Below are 16,377 nucleotides of genomic sequence, written 5' to 3' on the forward strand. Positions count from 1 at the left end.
CCCCCCCCGCCCCCAACATCCTCCTTTGTCTCTAGCTGAAGATAACATTTAAGTCGTGGCTTCTGCCATTTACTTAATCCGGTTTGATTCTTATCTAAAAGTTATAGGACCACCCAATAACCAGACCCTACTGTCGCTGACACCATTTTAACAACTCTTTTTACATATTCTTTCCTTTGTCTTGTAAAGAGATAACTCACATACCTATGCCTTAAATTTAGCTTTACTCTCCACCCATGTCTGCAGCAGCAGCAGTGGTAGCAGCAGCTCCTCCTGCCCGTGGGTCCTGTCCCCATGCTATTCCACACTATTCTCTAAATAAAAGAGCACTACTGCCAGACCTTGAGAGTCCAGGAAATCTTTCTTTCGACTCCTCAGCTCATTGACCCTGCATCACTCCTACTTTGAAGGTTCTAGGAAGCCTAACTTAGCAGCTAAAGATGGTCTGTGGAATAAGAATTTGGGAGGAAGAAAGCTAAATGAACTTTAGTGATATTTTTATCACTTTGTAGAATCCATCTCCAGGAAAGGGATATTTCCATCCCTGATCATTCAATGATGTTGAAGGATGCTCCCATCAACTGATGAATACTGAGGAGAAGCTACTCTTCATTATCATCACTACTATTATTCACTACTGTATCTCCTCCATCAGGCATGTGGTGTCAAGTTACATTTATTAAATGAATTTGTTATCAATCTTCAGACTTATAAACTGAGCTTTTTCTAGATTTTAAGCCCCAACAGTTTATTTACCACAGGTTCACAGTTTACTTCATTGCAAAATTTTCGCAAAATCCATATTGTATTATTTTTCTATTGCTGCCATAATAAATTACCAGAAATTTTGGGAGTTTACACAACTTAAATTAATTAAGTCACATTTCTGTAAGTCAGAAGGTGAATTTGGCATCTTCTGAGCTGGAATCAAGGTGTCTGCAGAATGTATTCCTTCTGGAGGCCCCTAAGGAAGAATCTGTTTACTTGCTCATTCAGACTGTTGGCAGAATTCAGTTTCCTGCAGTTGTAAGACTGAGGCTGCCATTCCTTGCTGGCTGTCAGCTGAGGGCTATTCCCAGCTTCTAGAAGCTGCCACATTACTCAGCTATAGCCCTTTTCCTCTACCTTCAAAGCAGTAATGGCAGCCTCAGCCCCTCTCAATCTTTGAATCTCTCCTGGTTCTTCTTCCATTGAATCTCTTTGACACTTTTGCCTTCTTCCACTCTTAAAAGCTCATGTGATTGTATTGAGTCCACCCAGATCATCCAGGATGATTTTCCTGTTAATCCAGGATAATCTCCGTACTTTAAGGTCCAAAACCCTAATTCCATCTGTCAGGTTCCTTTTGCCATGTAATGTATCATATTCACAGGCTGCAGAGATGATGGTGTGGACTATTTAGCCTCCTACACTTATCATAGTCACAGCCTCACTCATACTGAAGGAAGTGGAGGCCTCCATCCTGTAGGTCCCTGTGTAGACTAAGGGCGTCCATGATTGGAGATTCCTGTGAATCTTAGTGAAAGTGAAATCTTTTGGAAGTTTTATCTCTAGCCCTCTATTCACTTGCTACACTCAATTATCTGTGTCAGATGTACTTCTCCAGAAGAGATAATTCTCACTGTTGGATACAATGTGTGGAGAAATTTCTACCTAATCACATCTCTTAGTTTAGGCTGCCCAAACCCTGACTCTGAGTCAAAGGCTTGGGTTCAGTAGTCTATGTGGGAATTGATCCCAGGAAATCAAAGTTCAGAAATAAATAAAAGGAGAAAAGCCATGGATCTGGGATGGGCATCTGATCTGGATATTCTCAGCATAGAAGGTATGTCAATTAGTTGGTTATCATGTGGGCAACTGGTCTAGCTTCCATCCAAGACATTTTGAGAAACTATGTAAAATTTTGGGCTATACTTCAAAATCCTCCTGGCAAGGATGAGTGCCTGAGCCATTCAGCTACAACTCCCATCCTCCATTGGTTTAAGGTTTCCCCTCCGGGTATTAACTCTCCTGAACCTCCAGAACAGTCTGTGTGTATGCAAAGGAGCAAGCATCATTGTTGGTGTAGGTCTCTATATAGACTAAGGGCATCCATGATTGTAGATTCCCATGAATCTTAGTGAAAGTGAATCTGAGAGTTCTCATGTGGAGAAGAAGAAAGGCAGGCACCTAGGAAATTGTTACCTTTCAAGAAACTGTCTACTTGAGATACAATAAGGATTGGATATCAACAGTATTTGTTTAGAGTCTCTGCCTCTGAGAATATCTGGAATGCTTGTGAAGACCTGTCTTCCCTCCTTCCACACCAAATCATTTGGCAGTAGAGACTTCTTGTCTTTCAATAATGTCCGTGTAACATGGCTCCCCTGCTCCTTGACATAGACTGGATCTGGGATGGACATCTGACACAGTCTAGGCCAGAGGGAAGACCTTGCATATTTTGATCGAATGGCTCAGTGATATGTAGCCAGTTATACCTCATTAGTAGCAGGTATGCATGGGAGCTGTGGGAAGGCATTTTCCATCCACAGTGTGGTCTAGAGAAGCAACAGGAAGTTGATCTACAGAGAGATTAGACTGAAGCGGACATGCAGAGAGGAGGGTTCAAGATGGAGAAAGTTTAGACAACTTTCCCTTCCTTTGTTTCACTGACTTTGGGGATCTAGTTCTTTTCATGCTGTGTATTCTGAGAAATTTGTTCTCTTGTAACAAGGTAAATGCTTACTTTGGCTGCAGCCCTGAAAATTTGAAACTTAACGTAATCATTTTCCTCTGCTCATTGATCCCATGAGTCAGTAATTTACAATTTGAACTGGACAGAGTAAGAATGTCTTTTTTATGTCAAGATATCTTGGCCTCACCTAGAAGGAATCCACAGCAGGAGGTGACTCAAAGGAAGGAACACATCCTCTAGGTTGATTCCTCTCAGGACAGAGAAAGATTGGTTCAAGTTGTCATGATCTGAAGTGGCATGGCCAGGTTGGACATGGTTTCCCACTGAGCTACCTCATGTGCAATGGGTCCTCCTCATGCTCAGAACACATACGTTTCCCTCTGGCTCAGATCAGCTACCACAGGGGTTGAGGCCTGGCTTCCCTGGGTACTTCTGGCACAAACTTCCCCCAAACTCCTGGACCTTATTTTCTTTAGATGGAGGCTGTAGGCAGGCCAGGCTCTTATACTCTCACAGCCCTCTCTTCTGTCCCTTCCCAAGAGCAACTCAGTCCTGGGAGGAAACGGTGGAACCATGGCTAATGTGTTAATTGCACTGTTTTGAATTTAATCAGAAAGGAATTAGAGGCCTCCAGGGGAAGTATTTAGGTCCTTGAAGGAAATGTAAAGAAATGTGTCTCAGGAAGATTATTCTAGGTGAAATACATACAATGGCCTGATTAGGGTCTGGGCCTGTGGAGCAAGGGAGCGGAGAATTGTGTGAGTGTAAGGGGGTGTTGAATTCAACTAGTCCATCTGCTGACAGACGAAGTCCAAATAGAAAGTCCTTCTTGGCTGCCCTCTTCCTGTCCCCACTAGAATGCCACCTCCCTGAGAGAAAGGGATTTTTCCTCTCAGTGTCCTCAGTGTCTCTCTCTCAATAACTTTTGACTAAATGACAAGGTCTACAGTTTACTACTGCAGCTCCTGTCTTGCTTCATTCTTTACCTCTCCAGCACATTCCTGTGTTCCCCCTGATCTGTTCACTGCCCACCACAAGCAGAACAACTTGACAAATTTCCCCTGGCTTTGGAAAAAGGGTTGTTTACATTTACCTCATCACCTTCCCAGCCCCCAATCCCATCCGCTACTCCACACACACTTCTACACGTAAAGAGGCCTCTCCTCTTAGTTAGCAGCAAGACCAGAATCTGCAGGGAATCTCAAGTTTTGCAAAAAGAAATGAAAAGTATCTGTCTTCTAAAAACAGAAAAAGGAAATAAAAAGCCCAGATCATCTCAAAAGGCTATTCTCAGCTGTGCAATTTTAAATCGTAAATATTTCTGTCTATTCTACCTGGTAACTACTGAGAAAGAAGGTTCAGGGATGCCATTGGCTGGCAAACCCACAGCAGGCCAATCCTGGGCTCTAAACCATTCACTGGAAATCTTGGGACTTTGTGGTTACAGAGTGGACCAGGTCCTGTGTCTCACAGCCCTGTACACTGTGAGTGACAGAAGGCTAAGAAAATTTACACACAGATTGTTCTCTGGATGTGACTGTCCATGAGCAGGTTAGAGAGAATAGAAGAGGGATAAACTGAAAATCACCATTTGAGCCACAGAGCAGAAAAGAAACCTCAGAAGTTAATTCCAGAAGGTAGGAAAGGGAGGGGAAGAGATACAGCTGAGGTCTGGATGGGGCGGTAAGTGGAGGATGAAAATCTGATATGGGGAAAAGGAAAAGTGGGGTCCCTGGGAGAGGGGAAGCTTCCTGGTGGGGAGACTTTCCATGATGAGCTTTACCTCAGGTCCAACAGCCTGATTTTCGGGGAGGAGGAAGGGAAAGGAGGGAGAGTATGAAAGAACATGGAGTGACAACTGAAGAAACTCAACTCTGGTCGGAGAAGTAAGTGGAGGAAGGTGGAAACCTGCCTCCCTGATCCTTGCATTGTTGGCTTATTCCATGGAATGTTTAAAGAATCAATCTACTGGGAGACAACTGAACCTGGAGAGGAATGAGGCTGCCCAAGACAGAAGTTGGGGCTCTGATGATACCAACAGGGGTTAAAGGAAAGTTTGACCTAGATCGGAACCGTGGTGCCAAGTCTCCTTGGCTGATTTCTCCATGTCTGTGCCCCTAGGTCTCTGGTCCCTGTCCCTCCTGGGTGACTCATCTTTGGTGCTTATGGAGTCAGCTGCTTCCCTGCATTTCTCCCTGCCAGATGCCCTTCTCTTCTTCCAATGCCTCAGCTTGTTTGCACTGGCCTCAGGTAGGATCGATGCCACTATCTCCTCTCAGCTTCTCAGAAAGGAAAATCAGCACTTCAGTCTGAAAACATGGCAGTCTGAAGAAGTGCTGCAGTTGTGTTCATACATCCTTTCCTTCTACACATGCTCATTGAATTTGTACCAGCACAGTCCTATGGAAACGCAATGAGAGTCACAAAGGCCAGCTGCATACACAATTTTAAATTTTTCCGTAGCTACATTTAAAAAAGTAAGAGAGAAACTGCTGAAATCAATTTTAATAATATATTTTCTTTAACCCCAAATAATCAAAATATTGTCATTTAATTTTTAGTGAATGTAAAATATTAACAATCGGATATTTAATATTTTGTTTTCTAAGTTTTCAAAATTGTGTGTGCGTATTTCCATTTACAGCCCATTTCCATCGGCACCAGCTAGTGGCTACCATATTGGACAGCTCAAGTTTATACCGCATTCCAGGCACTGAGCTAGACTGGGGAATGGAAGGAAACCTCTGTGAGCACAGGGGTCAGTAGGGGGTGCTCAGTGTCTGCTTCTCAGTATTTTGTTCAGGAAGCATTGGCAGCCTCAATAGATACTCCTACTAGGTATCTATTGCTGCTGACCAGCCACAGCTACTGGCCCCCAGAATCCTCAGCCCAGGAAGCCCATGTGGTGTTAGAAAGAATGTGTCTGAAAGAATATACTAGAAATAGAGAAAGAATCTGTTTGTGCCCTAGAATATGCACTTCCTTTCCTGCCTTAGCTATGTGATGCCTGGTGCCCCTGTCTAATTCTACGCCTTTGTTGAACAGACCAGTTTACTGTTGTGAAGTCAGCTGATCCAATCCTGGCCATTGTAGGAGGAAACAGCATGTTACACTGCCGCCTGTCACCTGAGAAAAGTGGTGAGTACATGGAGGTGCGGTGGTTCCTGTCTCATTTCTCCCCGCTGGTTCTTGTGTATAATTGTGGACAAGAGAGAACAGAGAAGCAGATGCAGGAGAACCAAGGAAGAACAACCTTTGTGAAAGAAGAGATCAGCAAGGGGAGCGTGGCACTGATCATCCATAATGTCACAGTCCATGAATACCGCATGCTTTTTCACTGTGTGACTCTTGGGGAAACTTTCTCTCCTAAACTGAGGCCCTTGGCAGAGCAGCAGATATTTGCCTAGAGTCCCCTTTACACAGGGAGGGTGGCTTCCTCCTGCCCAAGGGCCTAATGAGTGGGTTTGCCCTGCTAGGCTGTGGGCATCACCTCTTGAGAAGCACACAGAACTCAGCAGTAGCCTTGAACAGGGAGAATGTTGGATGCCTACAGATTATTCTTATCCTTAATTCTTAGGGATCTCTGAGGGTCTTCCTCAGCAATGCGTTTTAGAAGTAGACATTTTTATTGTGAAATACAATGCACATACAGAGAATGTCATAAAAGATCAATGTACAGATTACTGAATTGTTGTGAAGTATAATCCATGTAACCACTACTCATATCGACACATAGAATATTGACTATTCCTGACCTGTGTTAGTGTGCTAGGGCTGTCATAATAAAACACCACACACTGGGTGGCTTAAACAAGAGAAATTTATTTTCTCACTTGCTGGAGGCTGGAATTCCCAAGATCAAGCTGTCAGCAGGTTTCATTTCCCCTGAGGCCTTTCTCCAAGCTTGAAGATACCACCGTCTAGCTGTGTCCTCACATGGTCCTCCCTCTGTGTCTTCATATAGAATTTCCTTTGTGTGCACACATTCCTGGTGTCACTCTGTGTGTCCTAATCTCCTCTTCTTATAAGGACACCAGTCAGATTGCATTAGGGGCCATCTGAGCAGCCTCATGTTAACTTTACCTCCTTAAAGGCCCTATCTCCAAATACAGTCACCTTCTGCAATACAAGAGGATAGCGCTTCAACATAGGAATTTTGGGGATAAAATTGAGTCCATAATCTGCCGCTTCTCAAGACTCCCAACTGAAACATGTTCCTAGAAGTGGAAGTTCTGTGTAATGAGAAATATTTATTTTCATCCTTAATAGATACTACAAATTTGCTTTCCAAAGACTTTGTACCAATATACACACTCACCAGTAGTATATGATGCATCTTAAATTTTTCATCAAGTCCAAAGAGATGTTTTTCACATACGATGTCAATTCATTTCTTCTTTCTAGTCAGTGGTTTTCCATGACTATGAGGATCAAACACCATCCTTGACCCTTTTTGCTCCCTTCCTTGCTTTTCTCCTCAGTACCTATAACCTCCTTACATAGGATGCATTTTATTTATTTGACCATATTATAATTTCTCTTCTATGAGAATGTCACCTTCAAGGATTCTTTTCTCTTTTGCTTCTGCTGTATCCACATCTTTAGAACAGAACCTGGAGCTTAATAGTTGCTCCACGGATATTGATTGAATGAAAATATGAATCTGCTCCGTGAGCTGTAAGTGGTCATCATGCCTGAGCTATCTCTGTCTACTCCTGAGGTCTGTTTATTTAACCTTTCCCAATGAGCCTAGGATCAGTCCATGTTCTTAATGATCTTTGATTTGTGCGTTAGTCAGGATAGGCTAGGTTTTGCTCTGTATAAGCAGCCCTCAAATCTGAGTAGGTTAACATAACAAAGGTCTATTTCTAACACATGAAACATGTCCCTCATGAGTATGGTGGTCTCTGCTTCACACAGACCTCCCTCAGGGATGTAGAACTGTGCTGTTCACCCTCACAGAGGGAAAGAGCCCACAGATCACTCACTGGCTCCTAAGGCTCCTGCCTGTGAGGGGCTCATGTTATTTATATTCACATTTTATTGACCAAAGCCAGTAACATGGTTGGGCCTCATGGTACAGGAAAGGGGAGTCCTAACTGTGTGCCCGGGGGAACTGAGAATGTTGGTGGACAGCTCTAAGGAGCACCCTTTCAGGCTTTTGTTACTGGACATTCTTTTAAAGCTTCATAGTCCAAATCCCACCAGAACCGGTCAGCCTCTGACTCACACCAGCTGTCATTCACCACTGTACCTCCAGCATGTAGCAAAATGCTTGGCCCCTGGTAAGTACGTAATAGATAGGTATGAAATTAATGAGCAAAAGAAACAAATTACGGGAATCAAAATTTCAGAGCAGGAAAACTTTATCCTTGGGCTCCCTCTCATCACAGACATTCATAAATTCAGTTCACAAATATTTAAAAAGCATCTCCTGTGTTCATGTCACTGTTCTAGAAACCGAGGATAAATCAGAGAACAAAATCTGTGAAGATCCCTGCCCTCCTGGGGCTCTCTTTCTAGAGAGTGCAGAGAGCAATAAATGAAGTAATTAACTGAACTGTATTTATATCAGATGGTGATGAGTCCTGTAGACAAAAGAAAGCAGAGAGAGGTTGAGAGTCCTGGGGCATGGAGGTAATGTAACTATAAACAGAATGTTCTGGAAAGCTTCACTGAAAAGATGGCAACTGAGCCAAACCAGAATGAATTGAGAGAGTGAGCCGTGCCCCTCTGGGGCTGACTGAGAGTATCCAACATGAAATCCCACCCAGCACAGTGCCTGGCATGTAGCTTCTTGATGGGGAACCATGTACTTGATCATCCAAACTGCACACTTTGGAGAGTGAGGGAAGGCACTGTCAATAACTGCACAGGACAACTGGAATAAACAAGGACTGCTCAGAAAACTACAACATGTGGACATCTCATTTCTTGATAAACACTAGTTTTGCTTTTTTCCCTTTCCCAAAATAATAATTGTCATGAGAATGACTCATGAGAAAGTAGACGATTTCATGAAAGCATGATTAAGTACTAAGCCTGTTGGCTCCATGGAGAAAAAGAGTGAGAATTCAGTCAGGAGGAATTTGGCAAGGCTTGAGAATAGAAGTGGCATTTAAACAGGGATTTCTAGGAGTTTGTTAACAATGGCTTTAAGGTCTGACCTCCCTCCCAGAGTCAGTGTATTACACTTTAAAAGAAATGTTTGAGGACTGGAGAAGCCTTGAAGACACACAGAAATCAATGGTATTTCAGTCCATCAGACCAGTGGAAGTGAGGGTTGGGGACAATGTGACCTTCTCAGGGGGCCTCAGATCATAGCTGATTTTAGATATCATCTTTGTTACTCAGAAGGGCAACCTTGTATCTGATTAATACAAAGTGTCGTGAAAGGAGTGTTTCTCAACCTGATGTTCTGACTCTGTTCACAGCAACACTGCACAGCTGACAGTGTGGGTGTGTGTGTGGCAGGAACCCTCTGCTCTTTTCCTGTGAACATGACCCTGGCCTGGCCTGCCCCACTCTGAATTCAGTTGTTGTAGAATTTTCTGTTTGTTTATTGCTTTTTGTTTGGCTCCCAGGCTGGCTGGTTTTCTCCTTAAGTCTATCGTCTCAGGCTTGCTTTTGTTGAACCCCATGAAATGTTTTGTGAAATTTCTTTCCAACTGCCTCATTATTTTGAGTCTTCTCCACTTCTAAGTTTCTGTGTCAGACTTTCAATATACAATATGCTTTTTTTTAATCTTGGCAAAAATCAAGCTGAGTAGAAAGCACTAAGAATTAAGTGATTGCTTTAATTTTGTCCTTGGTATAGTTTGTTGGATAGGTTACCAAAGGAATTGCTTAAAAGACTTTGGATGATCCCTGGACGCATAGCTAAAGGGGCAGAATTCTCCAAGACCAGGGATTTGAGGCTCTATCACACCCGGTATTCTCTGTTATTGAAGATTCTTTTATAGATGGAATAAGCGAGGAAGACTCTGGATTCTTAGGATTTTTGATGATGTTCTGCTACATTGAGGAGCTGATATTGCTATCTTGAGGATCTCAGGGACATCCAAATCTTTCTAATAGGTGGATGTTGTCAAGGGACTTTAAGGGAATCATGTAACTGACTGAGCCCCTGGGAGGTAAACATCTCTGAATTGAGATAAGGTTTGGCTTTGCACATGAGCTCGATCCATTCTTCTAAAAACCAACAGCTTCTTATGATTATCTGATAGCTGTGGTGATGTGAAGCCCTAAGTCAGAAAAGAAGGGACAGTCTTGAGGTTCAAAGTTCCTTAAATATCTGCCACCCTGGCAGGTTTCTGTCTTTATCATATTAACCTTCAGGAAGCCAAGGCTACTGAGAAGTCCTCCCAGGGCTGAAAGTGAAATGCTCAACTCACTCGTTTTAGGTCAAAGTGGACACACTCACATGGAAGTGAGAATGTTAAAACCTCTAGCTGAATGAATCAATCAACTAACATTTATTAGGAGGTAGATGCTTGGTGCTGTGATGAGTCTGTAGGTGCAGCACAAAGAAAAGTGCATTGTAATCCTTTCTCCTTAGAGATCTCACCATTTCTTTGGCATATTGGTCTCCTGGTGTTCTCCAATGTCAAGGTTTTCTTCCCTCCCTTCTCCCTTCCTTTCCTCCTTCCTATCTTCTTCCTCCTTTCCTCTGTCCTTCCTTTCTTTCCTTCCTTCCTTTCTTCCTCCCTTCACAGTAGGAGTACTGCAGGAATGCATGGAATATGCATAATCAATTTCTCTGGATGCTGGACCCTTGCTCTCTCTCCCCTTCCCTTGGCTCTCACCATGAAGAGCTGATCTTCCAAGGCATTCTGGCTAAGACACCATTGCCTTTTTATCTGAGCCCTGGTCTCTCTCCTCTGGCCTGGGCTCTAAGCCCCTCATTGAAATGAAAGCCCATGAGGATGGAGGCATCCGGCTAGAGTGCACATCTGTAAGGCGGTACCCAGAACCACGAGCCTTTGGAGGGACTCCTGTGATGAGATTATGCCCACCCTGGAGGAGGCTTGCTCTGTGGATGAAGACAGCCTCTTCATGGTCACCACACCTGTGATCAACAGGGACCACTCCGTGAGGAACGTGTCCTGCTCCACCAACAACACCCTGCTTGTCCAGGAAAAGGAAACCGTGATTTCCATTCCAGGTTAGTTCCCTGCCCTTTGGAGGCTCATTGTGTGGAGGCAGATGCTCAGCAGACAGATTGGAGGCTGGAGTGGGGATGGGGAGGTAGGGACGTGGAGTGGAAGGGTCTGGGCCCCGAATGGCTGGAAGATGCAGCTGAGTGGAGGCCTCTTCCCTTGTCACAAGAGGAAAATAAAATAGTCTCAAAACACATGAGTATGAGCCTCTTCTCTGAGGGTAAATCTGATCATTTTTCCCTGTTGTGGTCCTTATCCTGCAGCAATTTTTAAACATTTAGAACAATTATAAATCATGGAGAGTGATATGGGTGGGTGTCTATCTACACCCAGAGGTGCTGTCTGCTGAAGCCCTCCCTCCCTGCCCAGGGGATTTCCCAAGGGACAGAGCAGGGAAATTCTCTATCTACAGACATTCATAAATTCATTCAACAAATACTTCACAAGCATCACATATGTTCAAGGCACTGTTCTAGAAACCGAAGATAAATCACTGAGCGAAATATTTGAAGATCCCTGCCCTTATGGGGCTCACATTCCAGAGTAGCAGAGAGCAATAAATGAAGTAATTAAAACAAGAAGTGAAATCGTTAAATTGCAGATTATATCAGATGATGATGAGCACTGCAAAAAAATTAATTGGGGGGGCTGGCCCCATGGCCGAGTGGTTAAGTTCGCGCGCTCCGCTGCAGGCGGCCCAGTGTTTCGTTAGTTCGAATCCTGGGCGCGGACATGGCACTGCGCATCAGACCACGCTGAGGCAGCGTCCCACATGCCACAACTAGAAGAACCCACAACGAAGAATACACAACTATGTACCGGGGGGCTTTGGGGAGAAAAAGGAAAAAAATAAAATCTTTAAAAAAAAAAACAAAATTAATTGGGGAGGGGACAGGGAGTGCTAGGGCCATGGGGAAGTGGAATTAGAAATAGGATGGTCAGGGACAGCTTCATGGAAAGATGGCAGTTGGGAAAATAAGGAATGAGCCATACAGCCATGCATTTGAGGACTGAGCAAGGCAGGTAGCAGGAATAGCATGTGCAAAGGGCCTGAGGCAGGAGTATGTCTGGCAGTTTCAAGGAACCCCCAGAGACAGGTGTGGCTGTAAAGGATTGAGTGCAGGGAGAGTTGAAGGACATGAATTCAGAGAGGCAATATGTCCAGATCATATGGGGCAATGTAGGCCAAAAATTTACTAAGGTTTTCAGTCTGAGTGAGATAGGCGATGCAGCAGGTTTTCAGCAAAGAGGTAGCATGGTCTTACTTAGGCTGCTGTGCTGAGGATAGACTGCAGAGGGTGTGGGTAGAAGCAGGAGGAGAACATTGCAGTATTGCAGGCAAGAAGGGATGGTGGCTTGTCCCAGGGTGATGGCTGTAGTGATACAGCATGGCTGGTTATCTTTTATTCACCCTGGTCCATCTCACAGAAACTCCAGGTATTTCTGCTTTTTGTCTCCTGGGCCTCCAGCCCTTGGAATTGGTGTAGGGTGACCCTTTCTGTATCTGGGGTTTCTGAGAGAGAAGCCAACAGAGCAAGGACCTGGGGGAGCTCTTTAGATATGAATCCTGAGGGGAGCTCTCATCCCATGTCTCCTTTTTCTCACTAAATGGGACTTTTCTGTCTACCTTTTCAGAATCCTTTATTCCCAGCACATCTCCCTGGGTGGTGGCCCTGGCTGTCGTCGTGCTTACTCTGCTCCTCCTCATCATTGGGAGCATCTTCCCTATCAAGAAGCTCCCTGGAAAAAAGAGACCCTCTCAGGAAAAGAGGGTGAAAATGAAGAGAAAGAAATTGTGCATGAGGAACTGGGGAAAAAACATGTGAGAAAGAGAAAGAACGTTACATAAAAGGGAAAAAAGTAGGAGGACAGTTCACAGTCACAAAAGGGACACAGCTCTGACAGCTAGAGGCCTGGGAAACAGAGAGAGGAAATGAATAGAGGCAGCAGCAAGGGCTTGGAATTCTCATGTCCTAGTAATTAATCCCTCTGAGCTCTCTTGTTTCCATTTTGCAAGTGTTGCATCCATTCACCTGGTACATGAAGCACTATGTTGTTGAACTAGAGCAAACTTCAATCAGTTCTGATAATCTTTAGCCACCTCATCATATTTCATTTCTGGCATCTTGACAATTCCATAGGCAGAGGGAGGGGATGGTGTTTTCACAGGAAGGGCCTGTCCTTCATGTTTTGATACAACGTCAAATTCTCTTAGTTCTTGTATGAAGGCCCTTCATTTGTTTCTGTTTATTTTGTCAGAGCGACTTCAAGAGGAATTGCATAACTTTGGCATTTTTTTGTCAAAGGCACAATTTGTCTTCTGCTTGGATAGCCATCATCTCATGAATCTCACCTCTCTGTCTGTCCCATTGCAGGATGGAGAAGAACCCTCTTGCATGCTGGTGAACACCTCTGACATTCCCTCAGTTCCTGAGCTTCCTCCACACTAGCCAGCCAACAGGGCGCATTAGAGGGAATGAACGAGGGGGCCTGAAGCTGGCTGTGGGACAACATGGGGCTGGGGTCTGGTCACTGTCAGTATCCCAACCAATGCTGGATCCCAGCTCTTCTGACAGGGAATTCTCACAAATCTCAACCACCTCTAGGGCTAAGTTCCCACCAAATATTCTGTTTTAGAATAATTTAATCCTTCACTACAGAGGTCCACCATATGTAGGAGACTAGCCGAAAGGTTACATTGCTGTAGTTTGCTCTGTGGATCCTGGATTAATTTGAAATAAGACGATGCTGTATTAGCCATTTGTGACTTGGGAGAGGGTATAGACTGCACAATTGAGGAGCCACATGTGGGAAAGGCAATAAGCTTCCTCAAGCCTGTCTCATGGGTGCACAGTCAGGTGCCAGAGATGCCTCCTGCTCCAAGAGAACACTGATGCTCTGTGTGCAGCCTATGAGGGGAGGGGAGGTGGGCAAGTGGGAGAGCAGGAAATCCACTTACCTGGTCTTGATGAGCACTTTGCAGTTTGTGGTTTGTCACCTTCTGCTCTAAAGCACCAAAGAATCCAGACCATACTAGATACCATGGCACTGGGAACTTTACTCCTTCCTCTTTGGAATTTCTAAATTGTCACAGTGGACAGATCAAGTTGGGGAAAGGAGAAAGTCATTTTAACACAATGGAAACGTAGGCTGAGTAACTCATAATAACTGCAGATGGGAGAGTCTCCTCCCCAGGGCTCCCGCAGCCACAGGTGCTTGCTCCACTCCTGGCACCAAGCACGCTGAAGCATTTCCTGTATCCAGAGAGGTCACAGCTGCAGACTCAGACCCATGTTGTTACAGCAAAACTGGATGGAAATAGTCCCCCCTACCTTTTTCCATACACGCCTCTCAGTCTGCAGTTTGACTTTTGGGGACATTATCCTCCTTTTTTTATCCTTTGAAGGGTGCCCTCGTTAGTCATTTAAATCAGTTGTCATCTGGTTAAACTAGTGGAACCTAGAGGACAAATGAAGGGCCCTTTACCACCCAGAAAGCTGTGTAGGGAGACATTGGCCTTAATTGCTTCATAGGGAGAGGGATAGGGCCTCTTTGCTAGTTTAAGCCAAGTGGGATAGTTTCTAACTCAAGAGAGTCCTGGAGATCATATGTCTTGAATAGAAAAGGGAGTAGATCTGAGAATGTTGAGAGAAAGTGGGAGCCATTATTCCCCCACATTTGCTAAACTTTCTACATTTCCAAGAGACTCAATTATCCTCTTCCTGAGGCAAAGCTCCTGCCACTCAAGAGATAGAAGTCCAGCCTCAGTAATTCTGTCTGTGAGCTGCCTGGGACCTGGGATCAAGGGGCCTTCATGGAAAAGGCTGCCACATGGGCCATCTCCCACCAGCTTTCTGGGACCTGTATGGGGACCATGAATCACACAATCTCCTGAGACCCCAGCCCTACACTTGAGTCTTCCTCTACAGCTGATGTGGTCCTGGACCCAGATACCGCTCATCCTGAGCTCTTCCTGTTAGAGGACCAGAAAAGTGTGAGATGGGGCCCCTCCAGGCAGAGTGTGCCTGAAAAACCAGAGAGATTCGAGTGTAGGCCTTGTGTCCTGGGCCTGGAGAACTTCTCCTCAGGGAGACATTACTGGGAGGTGGAGGTTGAAACAAGAGAGCTTGGGTTGTGGGTGTTTGTAGAGACAGTGTTGAGAGGAGAGGGGAGGCCCTACTGGTTCCTCAGAATGACTCTGGACCCTGGAGATGATTGGAAACAAGTACTAGGCCCTGTCCTCTCCTCAGAAGTTTCTCCCTTCTGGCAGAGAGCCTTCACCAAGTTGGTGTATTCCTTGACTATGAAACACAAGATGTCTCCTTTTGTAACATGAGGGAGAGATTGCACAGCTACTCATGTCCCCGTTCGCACTTCCCTGGGTCCCTGAGACCCTTCTTCAGGCTGTGGTCTGATGACAACCCTCTCTTCCTTTGCCCAGGTTTTGCAGAGGCCCAGGAGATCATGGGCATCTTGATCCTACACAGGGCAGGGACTACTGCAGCCACCACTACCAATTCCCCCATCTCAGAGCCAAGTAGAGAAGACCTGGCCACCTCCATTATCCCAGCACAGCAACTTTTGGAGGAAAATGGGCCCTTCTTCCCTCTGATCACATAAGAGATCCTCCTCAGAGGCCCCCTAAACACCCTTTTCAGGCCCCAGCCACCTTACTCTCTTGTTAGGCTGTTGCTTTAGTAACACATTTGCTTGTAACCATGGGTCAAGGCCTAATCTCAGGAAATTTGTACTGCGGCATGGTTCCTAACCAAGAAGAAACTGTGAGAAAGTGCCAGGCAAAAAACCTGTTATTTTAACATCAGTGGGGTGTATTCAGCCTGATCCTCGAGTTGACATCTGACAGTGTAAACTCCTGGTCAGGGCAACAGCATGGACTAGGATGTAAGAGGGGAGGGTGATACCACAGATGGAGGTCAGAAACAGAGAAAGCAGACCAGAGAGGTTGGAGGGGGCCAAAGTTGTGGGCGTGGTTAAGCCCCACCATTACAGCTAAGGGCTCCCAGGAGCTGATGGTCCATTTCCAACTTACCTCTAAGATTTCCAGACCACAAAGTGATGCTCCCCAGGCCTAGAACTGGGATGAGGAAGGATGAAGGAGGAGGACACTTCTGGATCTTGCCTGGCTTAGGTGTCCCTGAAATAAACAAAGAGTCAGGACTCAGTTATTGAGTATGGCCTAAAGTTTCAGGTCCCAGCTGAGCAGGTGAATACTGGACCAAATAAGTCATAAGGTTTAAGTTCAGTGGGGAAAGCAGCAGCTTCCAGCTTCTGGTCTTAGAAAGTTAAAAATTATTGAGGACCTCAACATGCTTTTTCTTATTTGGCTTATATCTCTCAATATTTATGGCATTAGAAATTGAAACTGAAACTGTGTGTCTGTTGCACGGTGGGTACATGTTGTGTCTGTCATGTGGTGGGTCCCTGGGGCAGGAGCAAGTGTGGAGGAGTGAGACTAAGTAGGAAACAATTGCAATTGTCTATGCAAGAGATGATGGTGCAGTTTTGGACCGTGGTGGTTACCAT

At 45.0% G+C, this 16,377-nt stretch overlaps 2 pseudogenes; both read left to right on the top strand.

Moving 5' to 3' along the window:
• The first annotated feature begins 1,779 nt into the window (after nucleotides 1–1,779).
• On the top strand, nucleotides 1,780–15,623 carry LOC138919693 (butyrophilin subfamily 2 member A2-like; annotated as a pseudogene).
• On the top strand, nucleotides 13,346–15,623 carry LOC138919694 (butyrophilin subfamily 2 member A2-like; annotated as a pseudogene).
• Nucleotides 15,624–16,377: the final 754 nt, after the last annotated feature.

This window comes from Equus caballus, chromosome 20 (genome assembly GCF_041296265.1).
Source record: "Equus caballus isolate H_3958 breed thoroughbred chromosome 20, TB-T2T, whole genome shotgun sequence".
Lineage (NCBI taxonomy): Eukaryota > Metazoa > Chordata > Mammalia > Perissodactyla > Equidae > Equus > Equus caballus.